General features: G+C 48.9%; 1 protein-coding gene across 3 annotated transcripts in view; it reads left to right on the forward strand.

Moving 5' to 3' along the window:
* TPST2 (tyrosylprotein sulfotransferase 2) overlaps window positions 1–23306 on the forward strand; it is a 63895-nt gene that overhangs the window by 20384 nt on the left and 20205 nt on the right. Inside the window, exon 2 of one of the 3 annotated variants that reach the window (XM_073006856.1) lies at window positions 15728–15848. The exons of the other annotated variants lie outside the window; for them this stretch is intronic. The gene's annotated coding sequence lies outside the window, so the exon portion shown is untranslated. The remainder of the gene's footprint in view (window positions 1–15727; window positions 15849–23306) is intronic. 3 annotated transcript variants of the gene reach the window in all.

Consider the following 23306-nt stretch of genomic DNA (forward strand, 5'->3'; position numbering starts at 1 on the left):
CTGCAAGTGTTGATTGAATGAATGAGAAGAGTCTTGTGTGTGCCTCTGCAGCAGCCGAGAAAGGTGTGTGGGGTGGAGTGGGGCGGGTAGCATACCCCAGCCAGCAACACCATTCCTCAACATTTGACAAAGTGTGATTCTTTAATTAATTTTATTTCTTTCTTTTTTCTTTCTTTTCTTTCTTTTTTCCAAGACAGAGTCTTGCTCTGTTACCCAGGCTGGAGTGCAGTGGCATGATCTCGGCCCCCTGCAACCTCTACCTCCCAGGTTCAAGCAGTTCTCCCTGCTTCAGTCTCCTGAGTAGCTGGGATTACAGGTGCCCACGACCATGCCCGGCTAATTTTTGTATTTTTTAGTGGAAACAGGGTTTTGCCATGTTGGCCAGGCTGGTCTTGAACTCCTGACCTCAGGTGATCCTCCTGCCTTGGCCTCCCAAAGTGCTGAGATTATAGGCATGAGCCACCGTGCCAGGCCATTAATTTTCTTTTTTTAGAAGACAAAAGTCTCTGTTGCCCAGGCTGGAGTGCAGGGGTGTAACCATGGCTCACTGCAGCCTCCAGCTTTTGGCCTTGAAGTGATCCTCTTGCCTCAGCCTCCCAAAGTGCTGGAATTACAGGTGTGAGCCGCCAAGCTTGCTGAAAGTGTGATTCTTTAAGACTATTTTTATTCAAGTCTAACATGTTACAGAAAAGTGCATACTTCATAAACATACAGCTCAATGAATTTTCAAAAGATGAATGTGTTCGTGTGACCAGCACCTAGGTCAATAGCTTAATGTACGTAGCGCCCCTCCCTGCCCCAGGACACCTTGCTCCCCCTCCAGTTACCCCTCCCCCACCAGGGGTAACCACCATCCTGACATCTCCCCCTAGAATTTCACCTGCTTTTGTACTTTATATCCATGGAACTATTACTGGAATGGGGTCCCGATCCAGATCCCAAGAGAGGGTTCTTAGATGTTGTGCAAGAAAGAATTCAGGGTGAGGCCGGGCACAGTGGCTCATGCCTGTAATCCCAGCACTTCGGGAGGCCGAGGTGGGCAGATCATGAGGTCAGGAGATCGAGACCATCCTGGCTAACACGGTGAAACCCTGTCTCTACTAAAAATACAAAAAATTAGCCAGGCATGGTGGCGGGCGCCTGTAGTCCCAGCTACTCGGGAGGCTGAGGCAGGAGAATGGCATGAACCCAGGAGGCGGAGCTTGCAGTGAGCCAAGATTGCACCACTGCACTCCAACCTGGGCAGCAGAGCAAGACTCCATCTCAAAAAAAAAAAAAAGAGAAAGAAAAAAAGAAAGAATTCAGGGTGAATTCATAACGTGAAAGCAAGTTTACTAAGGAAGTAAACAAACAGTAGAATGGCTACTGCATAGACAAAGCAGCCCAGCGGACTGCTGGTTGGCTATATGTATGGTTATTTCTTGATCATATGCTAAATAAGGGGAAAGGAGTGGGCAGTTCCCGGAACTGAGGGTTCCTCACCTTTTTAGACCATACAGGGTAACTTCTGGCATTGCTATGGCATTTGTAGACTGTCATGGCGCTGGTGGTGGGAATGTCTTTTAGCATGCTCATGCATTATAATTGGCCTATAATGAGCAGTGAGGATGACCACAGGTTACTTTTGTTGCCATCTTGGTTTTGGCGGGTTTTGTCCGGCTTCTTTATTGCATCCTGTTTTATTAGCGGGGTCTTTATGACCTGTATCTTATGAAACCAGTCCTGCTGCCTTCCTGTCTTTGTGACTAAGAATGCCTGACCTCTTGGGAATGCAGCCCAGCAGGTCGCAGCCTCATTTACCCAGCCCATATTGGAGAGATGGAGTCGCTGTGGTTCCAGTGCCTCTGACAGAACCATGCGTTATGGTCTCTCTTATGCCGACTTCTTTTGTGCATCACAGGTGTTATTATTGCCTGAGGTTCTGGTTTGTTCTTTCTCCTGGCTGTTTAGTATATATCTATGTATTTATATTTACTTATTTATCCACTCTATTGCCAATGGGCATTTGGATAGTGTCCAGTTGGGGGCAGTTACGATCGTGCCACCGGGAACATTTTGATATGTGCCCTTTGGTGAACAGTTGAATGCATTTCTCATGATGTGTAATCAGCAGTAGAATTACTGGGTTGTAGAGAAGGTGCACATTCAGTCTTTGTCTCAGTTAAGCCAGAGTTTTCCAAAGGGGTTGTACCAGGTTTCCATCCCGCCAACAGAGTATGAGAGTTCTGGTTGCATTACATCCTTGCCAACACTTGGTATCCTTTTCTCTTTTTAGTTATTTAGTTGTGTAATGATCCCACAATGTACTTTAAATTTCCTTCCCCCCCCCACCATGGATTTGAGTTTGAGTACCTTTCATATGCTTATTGGCTACTTAGATAACCTCTTTTATGAAGTATGTCTTCAGACATTCCCATTTTTCTATTGTGTTGCCTGTCCTTTTTTTTTTTTTATTGATTTCACAGAACTCTTTATATGTTGCAGGTATAAATATTTGTTTGATATGTATTACAAATGTCTTTTTTCATGCATGACTTCATTTGATCCATAAGAGGAGGAACCAGGAATTTTAAGCCTCAAGGTCATTGGAATCCAGGACAAGCTTCACCTGTGTGAGGCTCAGTTTCCCTCTCTAAATCCTGCGGATATTAGCTCATTGCCTGGTGGATAAATGGAACTGTCGCTGATATTATCACCTTTGCTGGGATGAGGAAGCCCTGAATTAAAATGGGTAAAACTGGCGTTGCATGGCTTTCAACCTAAGTCGTCCCTGTTTCTCAGGTCTGTATACCAACTTCCGGGCTAGGCCTTGAAAATACACAATGAGCAAGGCCCATTTCCTACCCTGGGAGGGGACTGTGCCAGCGGTGAGTGCAGCAGGCTGTGGGAGCCCAGCAGAAACACTAACTGGGCTAAAGCATTGTGGAAGGCTTCCTGGAAGAGGTGAGTCCTCAGGGTGGAGTAAGCCTCTTCTGTTCAGGTTCAGGCTTGGGCACCTTTATGCATCAGGCACTGGACAAGTACCTGGGAGATGGAAAGAATTGGCTTAGTGTCACCCGTCTTTCACCCCGCCGTAGATCAGTGTTCTTAATGGAGAAGATTGCACCCCCAGGGGACAGTTGGCAATGCCTGGGGACATTTTTGGTTGTCAGGACTCGGGGAGGGGATGCTAGTGGCATCTCCTTGGTAGGGGCCGGGAATGCTGCTAAACATCCTACAATGCACGGGATAGCCCCACCCCACACTGCCACAAAGAGTGATCTGGTCCAAATGTCTGTAGTGCAGAGACTGAGAAACTCCAAAGTGAACAATTACAATTCGATGTGAGCGGGGGAAGAGGGGAGAGCAGAGGGATTGGGAATGTTGTCCTGGCCTTAAGGAGTTTGTTTGTTGGTTTATTTATTTATTTACTTACTTTGAGACAGAGTCTTACTCTGAAACCCAGGCTGGAGCACAGTGGCTCAATCTCGGCTCACTGCAACCTCCGCCTCCGAGGTTCAAGTGATTCTCCTGCCTCAGCCTCCCGAGCAGCTGGGATTACAGGCACCTGCCACCATGCCCAGCTAATTTTTGTAGTTTTTTTTCTTTTCTTTTCTTTTCTTTTCTTTTCTTTTCTTTTCTTTTCTTTTTTTTTTTTTTGAGACAGAGTCTCGCTCTGTCGCCAATTTGGAGTGCAGTGGCGTGATCTCAGCTCACTGCAACCTCTGCCTCCTGGGTTCAAGTGATTCACCTGCCTCAGCCTCCCAAGTAGCTGGGATTACAGGCGCGTGTCACCATGCCTGGCTAATTTTTGTATTTTTAGTAGAGACGGGGTTTCACTATGTTGGCCAGGATGGTCTTGATCTCTTGACCTCATGATCCACCTGCCTCAGCCTCCCAAAGTGCTGGGATTGCAGGCTTGAACCACCGCGCCCAGCCAAATTTTTGTATTTTTAATAGAGACAGGGTTTCACCACGTTGGCCAGGGTGGTCTCGAACTCCTGACCTCAGGTAATCCACCTGCCTCGGCCTCCCAGGAAAGTACTGGGATTACAGACGCGAGCCACCACGCCTGGCCAGGAGTTTATTAACCTTCATGCCCACCAAGGGAACCACGAACCACATGTGGCTGCAAAGCCCTTGAAATGTGGCTACTGTGGCTAAGGAGCTGAATTTCAAGTCTTTATCTATTTTAATTTCAGAACAGATACTCATTCCCATCCTTAGAAAACTTTTAAGAGTGTGTGCAACAATTTGGGTATGTGGATGTACTTTGTTCAACTATCAATTTTATGAAATCTCTGTACAGATTAGCTATTTCTACCGAGAATTTAGCATCTAAATTGAGATGTGCTGAAAGTAGAAATTATACCCCAGGTTTCAAAGACTGAGTACTTAAAAAAAAAAAAAAAGACTATAAACTATCTCAGTAATGTTTGTATTGATTAATGATAATATTTTATATATATTGAGTTAAATAAAAATGTTATTAAATTTACTTCTGTAACGTAGCTACTGGGAAACAGAATTTGAAGTGTGTCTCACACTGCATGTCTATTGGGTGGCGCTGTTACAGACTACAGTAAGGAGCTAGAATTCTGTGGAAGGTTTTAGGCAGGGGCTGACATCCTCTGGCCAACATGACAAGAGGGGATTCCAGAGAACAGGGCAAGTCTGACCACAGGGAGACTGCGTGGCCTGGGAGACCTGAGCCACAGCTGCCAAGAGAAGCCCTGATTCCCCAGAGAGGAGGTGCCCGCTGCCAGTCCACAGGTGAGCAACAAGAATGGATTCAGAAGAGGGAGGAGCCTTTTGGAGAGGCAGGCCCATAGCAAAGCTGACTGATCCTTCAAAGGAGCCTCCCAGCTAAAAGCCAGCAGGAAAGAGACCTTGGCCACCAAAGGTCTGCCAGCTCCTGGTGGTCACCACTCCAGACACCTGCCAGCCCGAGCCTGACCCTCACCTCCACCCTGGCTGCTTCCTGTACCACTCTCAGGTTTGAAACCTCATCTCTTGCTGCTTGGCTCTGCTCACTACTACTTACCAGCTGTGTCACCTAGAGCAAGTGGCTTTCCTTCTCCGGGGGCTGCCAGCTTTGCAGGGCCTGGCCCATGTGGCAGCTAGAGCTCAGGAAAGATCAGAGATGCCCACAGGTGACAGATCTTCCTGGGCTGGGTGTTTTGGAGGTGGCATGATGAAGTCTCAGTGGGGGCTGTGCGGACAGTATTCTCTGTTTGCAGATGGCTTCCCCTCTCCACTCTGTGTGTTATGTCCTCATTTCACTGCTGAGAAAGTGGAGGCTCAGAGAGGTGAAACAGCTTGCCCGGGTCACACAGCTCCACAGAGGCAGAATTCAGATGAGTAATGCTGACTTTACAGGTCATTTTTACAGGGAGGAAACTGAGGCTAAGATGTGCAACTGGTGAGAGCAAAGTTGGAATCTCATCTGGTTTCTTGGCCCGGGAGCACTTTCCCTCCTCTGCTTAGCCCTCCGGCGTTACCTGTTATTCATGACAGGGCAAGGCTTGTGCTGTGCCCAGTCTGGTCCTCCGTCCTGCATGACTGGCCACAAAGGGGCACAGGAGCAGCCTCGCCAGTGGCGCTCACAGATTTCCAGCCCACGAAGCCTGCTCCCTCCCTCAGGAGCTCTGCTTCCTTTGCTGGGTGAACTGTAATCTTTCCTCCTTCCTGCTCCAAGCAGCTGCTGAGAGCGAGAGTGGTTCATCAGGAAGCTGGTACGAAGACACGCAGGCTGTGGCCAGCTCCTAAAAGTCAGAACTGGGAGAGGCCTAGATACCTCCTTCAGCCTCAGTCTCCATAGCTGGAAAATGGGAGGAATCATCAGCTTGGCAAAAATGGCAACCTCTGGCAACACAAAGTTGGTGCAGAAGGGGAACATGCAGACTGCTGGCAGGAGGGTCTTTGGGAGGGCACTTCGGCAGTATCTGCTGAAATATAAAGGGAGAGTGGCCCCTGAGCCCGCCAACCCCCTATAGCTAGCTACCTAGAGCTGTGCTTCTCAAATCGTATTGTGCATGGAAACGCCTGGGGTCTGGTTAAAATGCTGGTTCAGTACCTTCTAAGGCATGGGACTGGCAGGCTCCCAGATGGCCTTGCTGCTTGCAAGACCCTGGTAAGGCCCTAGGGCACCTTTCATGCATGGGCACAAGAAGGCAGGGTCCTTTGTGAGGGTATGTCATTGCAAGAAGACGAAAGCAGCTTACATTTCTGTCAGAAGGCCTTGGCTAACTGAACGGTGTGCTGTTCCTGCTGGGATGCTCTGGAACAATTAAGAAGAGGGAGGGAGGGCCGAGCGTGGTGGCTCACGCCTGTAATCCCAGCACTTTAGGAGGCCGAGGCGGGTGGATCACGAGGTCAGGAGATCGAGACCATCCTGGCTAACATGGTGAAACCTCGTCTCTACTAAAAATACAAAAAAATTAGCCAGGCATGGTGGCAGGTGCCTGTAGTCCCAGCTACTTGGGAGGCTGAGGCAGGAGAATGGCGTGAACCCAGGAGATGGAGCTTGCAGTGAGCTGAGATCATGCCACTGCACCCCAGCCTGGGCGACAGAGTGAGACTCCGTCTCAAAAAAAAAAAAAAAAAAAGAGGGAGGGAGGTCCATCAAGTTGCTGCATGTTGATGTGTCTTGTCTTCTGCAAGGATATCAGTGCCCTTTGGAAGCTGGGGCTTTATCTTGTTTACTGATTTGGCCCCAGTGCTAGAACAAGGCCCGGCACACAGTAGGTGCTCAAGCAGTGTTTACTGGACGGTAGTGCAAACATGCTGACACGGAAAGACCTCGTGTTGAGTGAACCCAGCCAGTTTCAGGAGGCTATGTAGTATCCAGGGCTTCTTAACCTTGGCACGACTGACATTTGGGACTGGATGATTCTTTGTGCTGGGGGCTACCTGGGCATTGTAAGATGTTTAGCAGCATCCGTGGGCTCTACCCATGAGATGATCCCTAACTGTAACAACCAAAACTATCTCTGGACATTACCAGTGGTTCCCTGAATGGCACAATCTACCCTGGTCCCAACACTTTGGGAGGCCGAGGCAGGCACATCACTTGAGGTCGAGAGTTTGCGACCAGCCTGACCAACATGGTAAAACCCTGTCTCTACTAAAAGTACAAAATTAGCTGGGCATGGTGGCGCATGTCTGTAGTCCCAGCTACTTGGGAAACTGAGGCAGGAGAATTGCTTCAACTTGGGAGGCGGAGTTTGCAGTGAGCTGAGATAGCCCCATTGCACTCCAGCCTGGGTGACAGGGTGAGAGTCCGTCAAAGAAAAAAGAAAAAGCAAGTGTAGATGGCTCCCCTCCAAACTAATCAGCAGCAGTTACCTCTCAGAAAAGGGGAAAGAACATAGGATTGGATCTTTTATTCCAAAGAGACTTAGGCCTTCTCTCTCCAGTTTTTAATATGGCAATTATACCTGTGAGTTGAGCCATTAAGTGCATCTGAAAAGTAGAAAGGTACATGGACTGGCTTGTACAGCTGTGAGGATTTAGTGAAGTTACACACCTGGAGCGTTCAGCATGGTGTCTGGCTCATGGTGGGGGTGCCGCCGAAGGACACCATTGTTGTTTTATTGTGTTGCATCTCTCCAGCAGCCCCTAAGCATACAGAAGCAGATAAGACCTTCTCGCATATGGGCAGACTGGAGCTCAGAGAGGGAAAGGGACTCGCCCGAGGTCACACAGCAAAGGAGGAGCTAGGCTTGCCTTCATGACTCCAAAGTAGGGACAGTTTCTCCTCTGCCGTCCTGCGACCCCTGCCGGGCCTCTGGGCCTCCTGGTCTTTGTATCTGTGGGTTGAGGCTGTGTGAGCTGCTTCAAGTCCCCCAGCTTGTTGACTGCTTGGTGTTCACCAGCCCGGCTGGCACCCAGGAAGCAGACAAGGCTGGAGATGTCAGGGGATGTAGTAGCCTGTGGGAGTTGTGCTCTAGCTTTGTCCAGCAGCACTGGGAGGACTGCCAGGGACTTGGAGCCAGTGAGGAAGGACCTTGGCAGAGATGTCCCCTGTGGGTGGGTACTGGACTGACTGCCAGCCCTATGCAGCTTCAAAGTCGTGCTGCTCACCCACTGCTCAAACACCTGCCATGGCTCCCTAGTACCTAAGCCTCAATTTTCCTTCCTTTGCCTGCTGGGATAGCATTCCATGTCCTACAAAGGACTCTCCATGAGATTGCTAGATTCCAGATACTAATAATAGTAATAATGATAATAGGACCTAGAGTACCTGCTGTTTGCTAGGCATGGAACTGAGTGCTTCACATGCAGTATCTTATTTAATCCTTACAACAGTCATATGGCACTGTTGTAATATGATTCTCATTTTACAAAGGAGGAAACTGATGCCTACAGAGGTTAAGTGTCTTTTGCCCAAGGTCATGTAGCTCTGTAGCCAGCATCTGTAGCCTGACTCCGGAGCCACACTTTAACCAGGAGGCCGTCACACCTAATCTTGTTAGAAGAGCAAGCCAGCATGATGCCAGCAGAGAAGGCCTCTGGGTGCATGGGAAGAACCCAGCCAGGTGTTCAGGCCTGGCCGTGCCATTAACTTGCTGTGTGACCTTGGCCACACTCTCCTTTCTGAGCTTGCCCAGGCTTTCTCTGAGGCCACTGCTGGCTCTGCATTCCAGAGCTCAAGGATCCAAAGTTATACATTAAATCTAGAAATCATCTTCTCTTATTTTATATCGTATTACAGCGTTGATATGTATATGATACATATACATTGATATGATATGCTCCTATGCCTGGTCTGCCACACTGTGGATTTCCTCAGAGGCTCCTAGAAGGCCCTGCTGCCTGGGCTAGGAGGTTTCTGGGGGCCCCAAGCTCCCTGGCTCCTGGGTGAAGGTGTGAATAGATCCATGCTGTTAAATGGGGGTTTGCAGAAACCGGGGTTTGACCTGGGAGAGCCCTAGGCAGCAGGGGATGATCAAGTGAACAAGATAATATTTTAATGCAAAATTTGAAAAATCAAAACTAACGGATGAACCTGGAACAGAGTGTGCTAAGTGGAAAAAGCTGGTCATTAAAGAGCAGGCTTTGTGTGAATCCATTTTTATGAAATGTTCAGAACAGGCGAACTCATAGAGACGGAAAGTAGTGTAGTGGTCTCCTGGGGCTGGGAGGAGAACGGCGTTAGAGTTTGATACCTAAGGGTACGAGGTTTGTCTTTGGGTGATGAAAATATTACAAAATTGACTGTGACTATATGAAAACTCTGTGAGTGTACTACTCTGAATATGCTAGAAACCTATGAATACACTAAACTCTGTGATTATACTAACGACCATTGAACTGTACACTTTATTTATTTATTTATTTATTTATTTTTTGAGACGGAGTCTCGATCTGTTGTCCAGGATAGAGCGCAGTGGCGCGATCTCGGCTCACTGCAACCTCTGCCTCCCAAGTTCAAGTGATTCTCCTGCCTCAGCCTCCTGGGTAGCTGGGATGACAGGCACCTGCCACTGCACCCTGCGAATTTTTGTATTTTTCGTAGAGATGGGGTTTCACCATGTTGGCCAGGCTGATCTCGAACTCCTAACCTCAGGTGATCCACCCGCCTCAGCCTCCCATAGTGTTGGGATTACAGGCGAGAGCCACTGCACCCGGCCCATGAACTGTATGCTTTAAATAGGTGAGTTACATGATATGTGCATTGTCCCTCGGTAAAGCTGTTATAAAACAATCTAAATGCAAAAATATCCATGAAAAACAATGTATAAAAATTGTAAATAATGTCAGGATCAGTATTACTGATTTTTTTCTTTCTGCCTTGGCTCCAGTATGGCTTAGCACAGCACAACATCATTTGCCCTATTTATTTAAACATTTTTTTGTTTGTTTGTCATGGATTTTTTCCCACTAATCTAAAAAAGATTGCATTGAAACATTATTGATCTTGGTTACTGCGCTTTTTGGCACCCCCTTGAGTTTTTGTGCTCAAGGACGATGCCTTGCTTACCTCACCCTGTTCCCGCCCTGCCAGGCGAGCCTTTTGCTCTCCCTAGGGTGGCCCCACCACTCAGTCCCTTCCTTCTCTGTGTCTCCCCATCTGACAGGCGAGACCAGCAAGCCCACCCCGAGAGAAGTTACGATTTGTCCGTCCAGCCAGTGAGTCATGTGCGAGGACCAGAGTAGGGGGATCTCTCCACGTCACATCCGCCTGCTGCCCACATTGTCTTCTTTGCTGCTGTCTCCCTTCTCTCCTCCCATCTCCCTCCTTTTTAATTTTTTTTTTTTTTTTTTTTTTGAGGCCAGGCGCAGTGGCTCATGCCTGTAATCCCAGCGCTTTGGGAGGCCGAGGAGGCAGATCACTTGAGGTCAGGAGTTGGAGACCAGCCTAGTCAACGTGATGAAACCCTGTCTCTACTAAACATACAAAAAATTAGCCGGTGTTGTGGCAAGTGCCTGTAATCCCAGCTACTCAGGAGGCTGAGGCAGGAGAATCACTTGAACCCGGGAGATGGTAGTTGCAGTGACCTGAGATTGCTCCATTGCACTCCAGTCTGGGCAACAGAGGGAGACTTTGTTTCCAAAACATATTTTTTTTGAGACGAAGTCTCCCTCTGTCAACCAGGCCAGAGTACAGTGGTGTGATTGCGGCCCACTGCAGCCTTGACCTCCTAGGCCCAAGTGATCCTCTGGCCTCAGCCTCCCAAGTAGTTGGGACTACAGGAGCATGCCACCACACCTGGCTAATTTTTAATTTTTTGTAGAGACGGAGCCTTACTATGTTGCCCAGGCTGGTCTTCAACTCCAGAGCTCAAGCAACCCTCCCTCCTCAGCCTCCCGAAGTGCTGAGATTACAGACATGGGCCACCACGGCTGTCTCCATCTCTCTTCTTTGAGATGGCTCCCTGGGTCCCCCAGCAGCTATCACCTGGCCTCCAGCCCTTGTCTTTTAAGGCATCCTATACCAAAGAGAGCCTGCGTCCCTCCCAGGTCACAAACCAGACCAATGCTCACAATTTCCCACTGTTCCCAGGATAACTCCAAGCTCTTTACCTGGCATTCAAAGCCTGGCACAGTTTAGGGCTTGCCAGTCTCCTTTCCCCACTTTTCCTCCCCACCACTGCTGATTTCTCATCAGTAGATTCAGACGGGAGCCACAGTTAGTGAAGAGCTAAAAGGCATTAGCCACGGTCCTCTGGTCTTTCCCTTGTTTAAGCCCCTATCTCACGTAATCCTCATAGCAGCACTGCTAGTAAGAATTATTGGGTCCACTTTACAGATGAGGAAACTCAGGCCCAGAGAGTGGAGGTGATGTTGCCAAGGGTCTGGGGCAGACGCAGGTGCACACCCGGGCTGGCTGGTGGCGTGGGACTCTGTCCACCTGCCTGTGCCTCCCCTCATCCGCTGCGGATGTTTGCTTTCCCTCAGGGCCATGTGTACAGTGTCTGTGCCAGGGTCACCCCCACTTTGGTCCCTGATGGCCTTCACACTGCTAACTTAGTAGGCAAGGTCACATGCCAGCGTGTGATGCCAGCGTGGAGAGCAGCCTTGGTTCTTTTATAACAGTTGTCATCTCCTACCTACTTATATTTGGGTCTTGCTATGTTGATAGCCGCAGGCTGGGTTTCAAATTCCTGGGCTCAAGCTGCCTTCCTGCTTCAGCTTTGTGAGCAGCTGGGATCACAGGCGTGAGCCGCTGCTCCTGGCCACTTTTACTTCTTAAAATAAAATCAGAACATGCAAACCGGGCTCCACAATATGCCATCAAGTGTTTCTGGTGCAAATCCCTACTGCTCTTATGTTTGATGGTGGAGCGAGGAAACGGGCAGGAATGGGAGGGAAGATGAGTCTAGACCCCTCTGAGGCAGGACCACAGCTTCTTGGCCCCAACAGCCATAGATTTGTGTTCTTAACGGAGCCAGATGCTGGCAGCGATTCTTAATTGGGGTGCCAGGCTGCATTTGAGGGTCTAGGAATTTGGATGGGGTAAAACATTACATCTTTATTGACCCTAGTTTAACATATCCTCCAGGTGACAACATAGGTGATAAATTACAGTAGTAGTGGCAGCACTTGCATCACCAATAGAAACCACACTTTTTTTTTGAGATGGAGTTTCACTCTCGTCGTCCAGGCTGGAGTGCAGTGACACGATCTCTGCTCACTGCAACCTCTGCCTCCCGGGTTCAAGTGATTCTCCTGCTTCAGCCTACCAAGTAGCTGGGATTACAGGCACCTGCCACCATGCCCGGCTAATTTTTTTTTGTATTTTTAGTAGAGATGGAGTTTCACCATGTTGGCCAGGCTGGTCTTGAACTCGTGACCTTAGGTGATCCACCCACCTCAGTCTCCCAAAGTGCTGGGATTACAGGCATGAGCCACTGTGCCTGGCCCATGTTTTTATATCACATTTTAGGTGCCATAGATGTGTCTATTTATCACTGCATGCAGCTGACAGTGATTATTCTGTCTGCTACTAGGTCTTGTTATTGATTGCTTTAATAAAAGGAGCAGATAGGTTACAGATAGTATTTCACAGCGTTTTTTGTCATCACATTCTTAGCCAAATGTTACTATACTGGTTTCCTTTTCATCCTCTATATTTTATTGTATTCCACTAAAAAGCATTATTCTGGGAAGGGCCCACAGATTTCACCAGATGGTTGAGGGGATCCATGGCACAAAATGGTAGAAGAACCCATTAGATCTGGGTTCGAGTCCTGATGCTGCCCCACACCTGCTGTGTGAGTGTGAGCAGCCCGTTCCTGGCAGTGATTCTTAATTGGGGTCCCAGGCTGCATTCGGGGTCTAGGAATTTGGATGGGGGGGCAACATTACATCTTTATTGACCCTAGTTTAACATCTCCTCCAGGTGACAACATAGGCGATAAACTACAGTAGTCGTGGAGCTGCCAGGTGCAGCAGGGTGGATCACCTGAGGCCAGGAGTTCGAGACCAGCCCATTCCCCCTCTGGATTTCTTATTCATGATCCAGCCAGAGAGGGGCTTTCTCCCCCACAGGGTTGCCGTGAGAGGCCAGCAGTGGGAGTGGATGCCGCTTTGTGGTGGTGCCTGTCTGTTGGGTGTTATTAGGTCTTCTGGGCAGGACGTGGCACCGGGTGCTCCAGCATGCCCTGAACGTGCTCCCACCGCCTCTTGCACACCCCAGTCTGTCTGGGCATCCATCCCACTGGGTTGCTTGTCTGCTGGCTCAATGGCCGTGACACTCATGGGCAGGCTGTGTCTGTCCTAGTAAATAATGGTACAGAATTGTAGCTGATGCCTCTGGGCTCACACTCTTTGTCAGCCTCACGACAGCTCCAGGAGGGAGATGCCATTTTCAGATTTATGTTAAAAATGTTAAACTTTATAACAGGTGAGTGAGACTCAGAGACAAGAAGTCACTGGCTCAAGGCCGCTGGTGAGTGACCACACCAAGATCGCACCCTGCGTCTGTCCAACTTTAGGTCTACACTCCTGACCCCTGCACTCCACGGCGATTGTATTCCTGAGCCTGGCCCAGGTGGGAAGCCAGTAAACAGTTAGGCTGGTGCAAAAGTAATTGCGGTCTTTGATACTACTTTCAGTGGCAAAAACTGCATTACTTTTGCACCAGCCTACTAGAACACTGAGTTCAGTACCCTAAGCGGTATTTCATAGAGAGGGGGCAAGGGGTGGCAGCACGTGTTAAAATGCAGATGCCCTCAGCTCCACCTTGTCTCTTCCAAATCAGAATATTTGAGGGCAGGCCCCAGGGAATCTGCCTTTTAACAGTTTTGGGCTATTCAGAAGCACACCAAAGTTTAACCACCACCCTAAAGGGAAGGAATAACAGTCAGGTAGTAACAGAGCTCTGTTCTGAGTGCTCTATGTGAGTTTATTTATTTGTTTTGAGACAGTGTCTTGCTGTGTCACCTAGGCTGGAGTGCAGTGGCGCCACCATCTTGGCTCACTGCAACCTCCTCCTCCTGGGTTCAAGCAGTTCTTATGCTTCAGTCTCCCAAGTAGCTGGGATTACAGGCATTCACCACCACGCCTGGCTAATTTCTATATTTTTAGCAGAGACGGGGTTTCACCATGTTGGCCAGGCTGGTCTTGAACTCCTGACCCCAGGTGATCCCCCCGCCTCAGCCTCCCAAAGTGCTGGGATTACAGGCATGAGCCACTGCAAGTTTATTTCATCTGCACGAGTGCTAATGGCCTCCCCATTTCATAGATGAGGAAAGTGAGGCACAAAGTAGTTAGATAACACCTCCCCCCTGACCCCCAACCCAGGGCTGCATTGCTAGGAATCAGCCAGGTGTGGAGGATTCCTGCCCCTGTGTTCAGTCCCCCACCTCTGACAGCTTCTGGGCAGAGGAATGGAGATGGGATCCCATGGCAGCTGGGGGTGAGGGCTCAGGAAGCACCGGTCCCTGCAAGATCACGCTGGCCCTTTCCTGTTTGCCTTCTTTACCAGGCCGGGGCCCTCTGTGTTTCTGGGCAGGAAGTCCAGAGCAGGGGCTGTGCCAGGTGCCGGGGGGAAGACTGGGAGATGGTCCAGGAGTCTGAGCCAGGCACTACTCTGAGCAGCTGTCTGACCTGGGGCACATGGCTTCCCCATCTGTGTATGGGGTGGGGTGGAGATTTGGAAGAGGTAGTTTAGAGCTTGGGTTCTGTCTGGTATCAGAGAGACCTGAGTTCCAGATCAAACTCAGTCAGTTACCATCTGTGTGATCTTCAACAAGCACTTCACCTCTCTCAGCCTCAGTTTCTCCTTCTGTAAAACGTGGCTAATCGTAATAGCGCCTACCCTCCAAGGCTGTCATTAGGGTCAAAATATATAGTTGGCTCTCTGTCTTCATGGGTCCTGCATGTGAGGATTCAGCCAACAGTGATCGAAAATGTTCGGGAAAAAACGGGTGGTTGCATCTATACTGAACATGAACAGGACTTTTTTTGTCCTGTGATTGTTCTCTAAACAATACGGTGTAACAACTACCTACATAGCATTTACATTGTATTAGGTAGTATAATCTAGCACTGATTTAAAGTATATGGGAGGATATGTGTGGGTTATATGCAAATATTACATCATTTTATATAAGGGACTTGAACATCCTGTATCTTAGTATTCGAGGTGGATTCTGTAATCAATCCCCTGTGATACCGAGGGATGACTGTATATAAAACTGCCAGGCAGGTGCAGTGGCTCATGCCTATAATCCAAGCACTTTGGGAGACTGAGGTAGGAGGATTAAACTCAGACCAGCCTGGGCAACATAGTGGGACCCCGTCTCCACAAAAATAAAAAATTAACTGGGTGTGGTGGCACTTGCCTGTAGTCCCTGCAACTTGGCAGGCTGAGGCAGACAGATCATTTGAGACCAGGAGTTTCAAGGCTGCAGTGAACAATGATCATGCTGCTGCACTCCAGCCTTGGAGACAGAAGGAGATCCTGTCTCTTTAAAAAAAAAAAAAAAAAAAAAAGACTGCCAGGCATACACAGGCCTCTCTGCTAGTCCTTACGCGGCAACAGACGGGATGCTGGATGATTCCCCATGCATGAGTGTGCACTTCTTTTTCTTTTCAATCAACTGTTTGTTTTCCCGAATTGTACATTTTTCTCTTACCAAAGGCTGGCCACCTGGGTCCTCCCACAGTCCCTACTAAGATAAGTCCCAGAACCAAACTGGCTTCCACCTCGGCTCACTGTATTTGTGCTCTGTGAGTTTGCCCAGGTTGCACTGAGGGCAGGTGCCGCTGATCGTGTCTTTTTTTTTTTTTTTTTTAGACGGAGTTGCGCTCTTGTCACCCAGGCTGGAGTGCAATGGCATAATCTCAGCTCACTGCGACCTCCGCCTCCCGGGTTCAAGCGCATGTTGGCCAGGCTGGTCTCGAACTCCTGACCTCAGGTAATCCACCTGTCTTGGCCTCCCAAAGTGCTGGGATTACAGGCATGAGCCACTGCGCCTGGCTGATAGTGTCTTTTCGTGATATAGATAAGGGGGCTGGCAAACTATGCCCATGGGACAAATCTAGCTCACCGCCTGTTTTTGTAACTAGTCTTATCGGAACATAGCCACATGTCTTCATGTATGTGTCATCTTGGTTGTTTGCATTATAGTTGCAAAGTCGCATTGGAGTTCTTGTGGTCCACAGAGCCAAAAACATGGGTTTTATGACTTCACAGAAGCTTGCCCACCCCCAAGAGAGATGATAAAGCAGGGTCGTCGAAAGTTGGGGAAACAGTTTGGGTTCTGGCCTCAGATAGCCTGACTTCCAGTTCAGGCTCAATCAGTTACCACCTGTGTGACCTCCAACAAAGCATTTCACCTCTCTAAGCCTCAGTTTCCCCTTCTGTAAAACATGACTAATAATACTGCCCACCCTCCAGGGTTGTCATTGAGAGTCAAAATGTACAGGGCCAACTGTGCATTTTTGACTCTAATGACGAAGAACAGGGAAGAGAAGTCACTCCTGACCCCACCACACATTCCTTAGTTTGTGTATGTCCCTGTCAGTCTTTATCCATGTGCTGTAATGACTGATCATAACATAAAAAGGCAGCCAGGCGGCCGGGCGCGGTGGCTCATGCCTGTAATCCCAGCACTTTGGGAAGCCGAGGCGGGTGGATCACAAGGTCAGGAGATTGAGACCATCCTGGCTAACATGGTGAAACCTCATCTCTACTAAAAATACAAAAAATTAGCCGAGTGTGATGGCAGATGAGCCGAGATCACGCCCCTGCACTCCAGCCTGGGTGACAGAGCGAGACTCCATCTCAAAAAAAAAAAAAAAAAAATGGCGGCCAGGCATAGTGGCCCATGCCTGTGATCCCAGCACTTTGAGAGGCCCAAGCAGGAGGATTACTTGAGCCCAGGAGTTTGAGACCAGCTTGGACAATGTATTAAGACCCCGTTTCTACAAAAAAATACGGGCGTGGTGGCGCACTAGCTACTTGGGAGGCTGAGATGGGAGAATTCTCTTGAGTCCAGGTGTTTGAGGCTGCAGTGAGCCATGATTGCACCACTGTATTCTAGCTTGGGTGACTGAGCAAGACCCTGTCTCAAAAAAAAAAAGAAAAGAAAAGGAAAAAATTAAATGGTTATAGTTTTCTCATGCTGGCTCTGCCTGGCTTGATGGAAGTTACATCATTCCATGGCACTCTTCCAGGTGTTGTTCCCACTTCTCAGATGAGAACACTGAGGCTCAAAGAGCTGCCCCAGATTGACCCAGGACACCCAGCCTCTGAGTGAGGGAGCCAGGATGTGACCCCCAGCCTCATCAATCCCCACCTCCGGCTAGTCCCTAACAGAGTGCTGAACTGGGCCTCTGAGGGGGAGGCTGGGACAGTGTGTGGGACCCTGCTTTGATGGTTTTAGGTGAAAAAATGCAAAACAAGACAGGGAGGAGAGCACAGGCTCTGGAAAGAGAGAGACTTGGGTTTTTCTTCTAGCTCCCCTGCCTACCAGCTTGCATGGCCTTGGGCAGGTCTCTTTACATCTCTGAGCCCTAGGAAATGGATGGTTTAATAAGAGAGGGTCAAATAGGGTCAATGGTTAAGACAAAATGCAATGATATATGTAAAACTCTTAGCTCAGTGCCTGGTATATAATAAGTGCTGTTAAGTCTGAACTAATGTTTTTATTTGTTTGTTTTGTTTTGTTTTGTTTTTTTGTTTTTGTTTTTGTTTTTTTTAGGCAGAATCTCTCTCTCTGTCACCCAGATCGGAGTACAGCGGTGTGATCTTGGCTCACTGCAACCTCTGTCTCCCAGGCTCAAGCCATCCTCCCAAGTAGCTGGTGTATATCATCACACCCAGCTAATTTGTGTAGAGACAGGGTTTCGTCTTACTGTCCAGGATGGTCGCAAACTCCTTTCCTCTAGCAATCCATCCTCCTCAGCCTCCTAAAGTGCCGGGATTATAGGCATGAGCCACCGTGCCTGGCGTGAGCCCCTGTGCCCGGCCTGAGCTAATATTTTTAAGGCTGCATGCCAGCCTCCCTGCCCTTCCCTCTTGAACCACTCTGCATACTTTTTATGCTCAAGCAGTGTCCAGAGCTTCAGAATTATTTTTCGCTTACTCTCACCCCATTGAAATCTGGAGGGTTTTCTTGGCTGGCTTCCCCCTGTAATAGGTCAGAGGTCCCTGATTCCCAGGGACCCTGCCCAAGAGACCTGCGTCTCCCCAGCTCTGCAGAAGGTTGGGGCGTGGTGGGTGGGAGGTGGTGTGGTCAGCGTGGTCCAGTAGAGTTGGGAATAGCCATGGCAATGGAATGTTGGAAGCTGGTTCCCATGGGGAGGAATCGCAGGGCTGATGGCTGAGCCTGAGCACGTGGGCACTGGGCCCTGCTCCAGGGCCACTCTGTAAGTGCAGTGACCTCCCGAGCCGGCTTTGTGCGCTGCCAGCTCCTCGCTGTTGTCCCCTCCCTGCCCCCCTGCCACTTTTCTCTTGGGAACCTCCTGATCTGCTGAGCTTGGAGAAATGATGATTTAGAAAGTTCGTATAGATTTGAGCCAAAACTCAGTGTGGTCTCAGTGCGAAAGTCACCCCCTTCTTTCCTTCTTTAACCCCTGTGGAATGCCTCCACCTCTCATCATGGGCATTTGCTTCCGAGCCTTTATCACTGGTGTCATTGTCTCACATACTGGTTTCTTGGCTCCCCACTGGAATGTCAGCTCTATGAAGGCAGGGACCTTTGTCTGCTGCCTTTGATGTATCCCAGTATGTTGAGCAGGGCCCTGCACATGGTACTTGCTCAGTAAACATTGGTGGAATGAATGAATCTGAGTCTAAGGGGATCTCTTAGATTGATCAGCCCCCTCCCTTCCAGGGGCTTTTCAGGGTCAATGGAAAGAGGGAGCAAAGTCCCCTCCCATGGTCTCCTGCTGCCCGTTTTTTTTTTGTTGTTGTTCTTGTTGTTTTTTGAGATGGAGTCTCACTCTGTCACCCAGGCTGGAGTGCAGTGGTGCAATCTTGGCTCACTGCAACCTCTGCCTCCCAGGTTCAAGCGATTCTCCTGCCTCAGCCTCCCGAGTAGCTGGGAGCGCCCAGGTGCGTTCCACCACACTAATTATTATTATTATTATTATTATTATTATTATTGTATTTTTAGTAGAGAGGAGATTTCACCGTGTTAGCCAGCATGGTCTTGATCTCCTGACTTCGTGATCCGCCCACCTCGGCCTCCCAAAGTGCTGGGATTACAGGTGTGAGTCACCACATCTGGTGAAATGAAACCCTGCTTGTTTCCAACAACCAGCTGATTCTGGCTTAATCTGATTTTTTTTTTTTTGAGATGGAGTTTTGCTCTGTTGCCCAGGCTGGAGTACAGTGGTGCGATCTTGGCTCACTGCAACCTCTGCCTCCCAGGTTCAAGCGATTCCCCTGCCTCAGCCTCCTGAGTAGCTGGGATTACAGCCGCGCGCCACCATGCCCAGCTAATTTTTTGTATTTTAGTACAGATGAGATTTCACTGTGTTGGCCAGGATGGTCTCGATCTCCTGACCTTGTGATCCGCCCCCTCGGCCTCACAAAGTGCCGGGATTACAGACACGAGCCACTGTGCCTGGCTGCTGCCCCAGTTTTATGAGCCGCATGACACCATGCTAGGGATGACACCTTGAAGACAGAACCGCATTCAGAAACTGGCCTTTCCTCTTACTAGTTGTGTGGCTTCTGCTAATCACTCCATCTCTTGGAGCTTCAATTTCTTCACCTCTCAGATGAGGATAAAAATCCCCACCGTACAAGGATTTGCTGAAAACAAGAGCCAGCAGGCAGGTAGCACTTGCTCTGGGCCAGGTACTGTTCCAACATGCCCTCATTTATTTGTACTTCCCAGCACTCCTACAAGACTAGTTTCTCATTTGCACGGGGCACATTTCCAAGTGCCCTTCTAGGAGGCGTTACAGGTTGCCTATCCCTTTATCTGAAATGCTTGGGACCAGAAAGGTTTTGGATTTCAGAATTTTTTTTTTTCTTTTGAGGCAGGGTCTCCCTGTGACACCCAGGCTGGAGTGCAGTGGCATGATCATGGCTCACTTTAACCTTGACCTCCTGGGTTCAAGTAATCCTCCTGCCTCAGCGTCCCAATTAGCTGGGACTACAGGCAAGCACCACCACACCTGGCTAATTAAAAAAAAAAGTTTTTTTTGTAGTGATGGGGTCTCACTTTGTTGCCCAGACTGGTCTCAAACTCCTGGGCTCAAGCGATCCTCCTGCCTCAGCCCTCAAAGTGCTGGGATTACAGGCATGAGCTACCACACCTAGCTTGAATTTTTTCTGAGTTTGGAATATTTGCTTTATACTGATCAGTTCAGCATCCCTACTCCAAAATACTCTACTGAGCATTTTCTTTCCTTTCTTTGCTTCCTTCCTTTTTTTCTCTTTTTCTCTCTTTCTCTTTCTTTCTCTCTTTTTCTCTCTTTCTCCCTCTCTCTCCTTCCTTCCTTGCTTTTCTTTCTTCTTTTCTTTCCTTTTCCCTTTCCTTTTCTTTCATTTTCCTTTCCTTTCCTTTCCCCTTTCCCCTTTCCTTTCCTTTCTCTTTTCCCCTTTCCCCTTTCCCCTTTCCTTTCCTTTCCCCTCCCCGCTTCCCTTTCCTTTCAAGATGGGGTCTCGCTGTATTAATAGCCCAGGCTGGTCTTGAACTCCTGAGCTTAAGTGATTCTCCCACCTCGGCTTCCCAAAGTGCTGGGATTACAGGTGTGAACCACCATGCCCACACCTGATGAGCGTTTTCTGTGAGCATCATGTCGGCACTCCACATGTTTTGGATTTTGGAGCATTTCGGATTTTGAAATGCTACTTGACCTGTTTTATGTGTTAGGGCTACTTGACCTGTTTTATCATCCCCATTTTACAGATGAGAAAACCAAGTTTCAGAGAGGCTAAGTAACTTGCCAAGGTCCTTCAGCCAGTAGCCGGTGCAGCAGGATTTTGAACCCAAGCAGTCTGGGCCCATAACATGTATGGTGTACAATTCAAAAAATACTAGTCGCTTTATTATTTTATCATGTGGAAAGACAATAAGATGACACCATCAAGTTATGTTTTTAGGAGAAAAATATCACCTACTACCCGAATACCACCCCTGGTAGCAATGTTTTTTGTTTGTTTGTCTGTTTTAAGGCGGTCTCACTCTGTCATCCAAGCTGGAGTGCAGTGGCTTGATCCTAGCTCACTGCAGCCTCAACCTCCCGGGCTCAAGCAGTCCCCCCACCTTGGCCTCCAGAGTAGCTGGGACTACGGGCGTGCACCACCCCATGCCTGGTTACCTGGTAGCAGTTGAGTCTTATTTCCTTCTTGGCTTTTTTCTTAAGTGTGGTTTCTATTTGTTAGCGATTTTGCTTTGTGGTAGAGTCGTGTTCACCCTGCACCCACTTAGCTTAAAATGGAGGACATGGCACCACCTGCCTGATGGGGCTGATGTGAGGATGAAACCAGGTAGGGCATGGAAAGCCCTTGCTTTGGTGTTAAATACACAGGGGTGCTGTGTATTTAATATATTCCTCCTGCAAAAAAAAGGAGGGGCTGGGTGCAGTGGCCCACACGTGAAGTCCCAGTGCTGTGAGAGGCACAGGCAAGAGGATCGCTTGAGCTCAGGAGTTTGAGACCAGCCTGGGCAACATAGCGGGACCCCATCTCTACACAAAAATACAAATATTAGCCAGGCATGGTGGCATGCACCTGTAGTCCTGGATATTTGGGAGGCTGAGATGGGAGGATCGCCTGAGCCCAAGGAAGTCAAGGCTGCAGTGAGCCAAGATCATGCCACTGCACTCCAGCCTGGGCTGGACGGAGTGAGACACCCTCTCAACAAGAACCACCACAGCAACAACAAAAAAAAGGAGAGCTCTTTGACTCCCACCCGTCCCTCTCATTTGCCCTCTAATTAGCGCTGCCCAGCAGAACACTCTGCAGTGATGAGAATGTTCTGTGCAGAGGTCAGCAAATTTCTATAAATGTCCAGATAGTAAATGTTTCCAATTTTGTGGTGTTTATGTGGTTTCTGTTGCTGTTACTCCTCCTCCTCTCTCTCCTCTTCCTCCTCCCTTCACCCTCTTCCCTTGATAAAACTTACAAACCATTCTTAGTTCAAGGGTGCTTTGAAAACAGGCCCTGGGTTGGATTGGGCCATCATTTGCCCGCCCCCTCCTAAATGTGCGCTGTCCGGTACAGTAGCCACTGGTCACGTGTGGCTTCTGGGCACTTGCAGTGTGGCTAGTGCAGATGAGAAGCTGGATTCTTAATTGTATTTAATGTTACCTGAGGTGAGTTTAAATAGTTATGTGTGGCTGGGAGCTGCATGTTGGATCCACAGCTCCAAGTGACTGACAGCCCTGTCCCGTTGCTCTGAAAGGGCCTGTGTTCCCTGGAGGGGGATGGCTGGGCTCACGGGCCGTGGGAGCTGCCTGGCTGGCAGGCCTCTTGGGCTCACTGGCATTTCAAGAGCTGTCTGAGGGCAGCTGGGTGAGCCATCCTGCCTCTGGAAGAGCTTCAAGCGCCTGCTTCCTAATTGGTTTTATTTATGCCAAGAGAGCAGGTCTCACATCATTGGCCGCCCATGTTCCAGGAGTGCAGGGGCTTGAGTGTCTGTAGTTTGGGGGTGGCCTGCTGGGGGGATCTGGTTGCTGTGGTTTCACCTTGGTTCCCTTTTCCATCTGGGTTTAGATGTCCTCATTGGCCTGATATTTCAGGAATAGGAAAATGGTATGGAGAAAAGGAGTGAGTGAATAGGAAGGAATGGAGGACCAAGAAATGCAGTCAACAGCCTGCAGCCTGTTTATTGCCATCATGGCATAAATAATAAAAGCTGAGTTTGTTTGCTTGTTTGTTTTCTTTTTTTTTTTTTTTTTTTTTTTGAGACACGGTCTTGCTCTGTTGCCCAGACTGTAGTGCAGTGGCACAATCACAGCTCGCTGCAACCTTGACCTCCTGGGCTTAAGCAATCCTCCCATCTCAGCCTCCCAAGTAGCTGGGGCTATAGGCGTGTACCATCACCTGGATAATTTTTTATTTTTTGTAGAGACTGGGTCTCCCCCTGTTGCCGAGGCTGGGTCTCGAACTCCTGGGCTCAAGCGATCCTCCTGCCTCTGCCTCCCAAAGTGCTGGGATCACAGGCATGAGCCACCACGTGAAGCCTGGCTGAGATTTAAAAAGCTAAGATTTCAAAGTGTTGTTACCCTGGTTAAAACCTCCTGTTTACAGAATAGGAGAAGTCCCAGAGGAGGGACGTATATAGTCAAGGAGTTGGCCAACTCCAGAGCTGCATTCCAAATCACGCCTACCTCCTGAAACAGGACTGACAGGCGGGAGGTTTAGCTTCAGACTCAGTATGTGAGTCTGTAAAGTGATTTATCCTTGTGGG

Source organism: Chlorocebus sabaeus, chromosome 19 (assembly GCF_047675955.1).
Source record: "Chlorocebus sabaeus isolate Y175 chromosome 19, mChlSab1.0.hap1, whole genome shotgun sequence".
NCBI lineage: Eukaryota > Metazoa > Chordata > Mammalia > Primates > Cercopithecidae > Chlorocebus > Chlorocebus sabaeus.